General features: G+C 49.1%; 1 non-coding gene across 1 annotated transcript; it reads left to right on the forward strand.

Annotated features, from left to right (window-relative positions):
* The first annotated feature begins 382 nt into the window (after nucleotides 1–382).
* LOC137614513 (small nucleolar RNA U3) lies at nucleotides 383–588 on the forward strand. The gene has a single exon (XR_011039094.1). It is a non-coding gene; the product is annotated as a small nucleolar RNA U3 (small nucleolar RNA).
* Nucleotides 589–864: the final 276 nt, after the last annotated feature.

Below are 864 nucleotides of genomic sequence, written 5' to 3' on the forward strand. Positions count from 1 at the left end.
GAAGCTCGAAAAAGAGCTCCGTCAAGCACGGATCACTGCCTCCCAAGAGTCTTACAAGCAACCCAGAGTTCTAGACCTGCCATCCTGCTCCGAGACTAATCCCTGGAGGTATGCGGGGTGTATGCCGATTACCAATGGCAAACTCGACATCTCAGAGAAGATGGGAGCTGTCCCCCTAGACGGCATTCAGTTCTAGCCGAGCTTCAACGCCTACCCTAACTGCTTCATTAGAATGAAGCATGAGCCAGTGTCAAAGGAGGAGACAGATTCGAAGGAGGTCATGGTTTTCGACCACGACAAGGCACAGGCTCTCTTGCCGAGCAGCCTGAAGAAGTCGGGTTATACTAACTCGAAAGTGTCTGCATTGAGCAAGAAACACCCTATGATCATATTACATAGGATCATTTCTATAGTGTGATTGACGAGTTTAAGTCCAAAACTCAGAACGAGTTCAACCACGATGACGAGGCTGAGTGTCGTCCTTTGAGCGGGAAGCGGCTCTTGAGTATTTACTTACTCCTGAGCATTGAAGACCATTCCCTCATGGGCTCGCCCTTGAGTGGAGGAGGACGTCACAGACTGAGTGGCTGAACTCCAATCCAATATGGATCCTGTGGTTTTCTTAAAAAAAAATATATATATATCCCTTGCTCCTGCTTCCAGAACCTTCCCCTTTACATCGAAGGCATTCCAGGCTTTTGCCAAGGCAGTTGAGGCAGGCAAACCATGCCCTACACTAGAAGAGCACAGGTCTCTGTCGTTAGCCCTGCCAACGGATGAGAAGGAATGGAAGGAAGTTCACCAAACCTTCTCAGTAGGGAAGCTACATGCAGATACCGAGGGACGACAGTTCAGCGAGAATCT

Source organism: Palaemon carinicauda, chromosome 20 (genome assembly GCF_036898095.1).
Source record: "Palaemon carinicauda isolate YSFRI2023 chromosome 20, ASM3689809v2, whole genome shotgun sequence".
Classification (NCBI taxonomy): domain Eukaryota; kingdom Metazoa; phylum Arthropoda; class Malacostraca; order Decapoda; family Palaemonidae; genus Palaemon; species Palaemon carinicauda.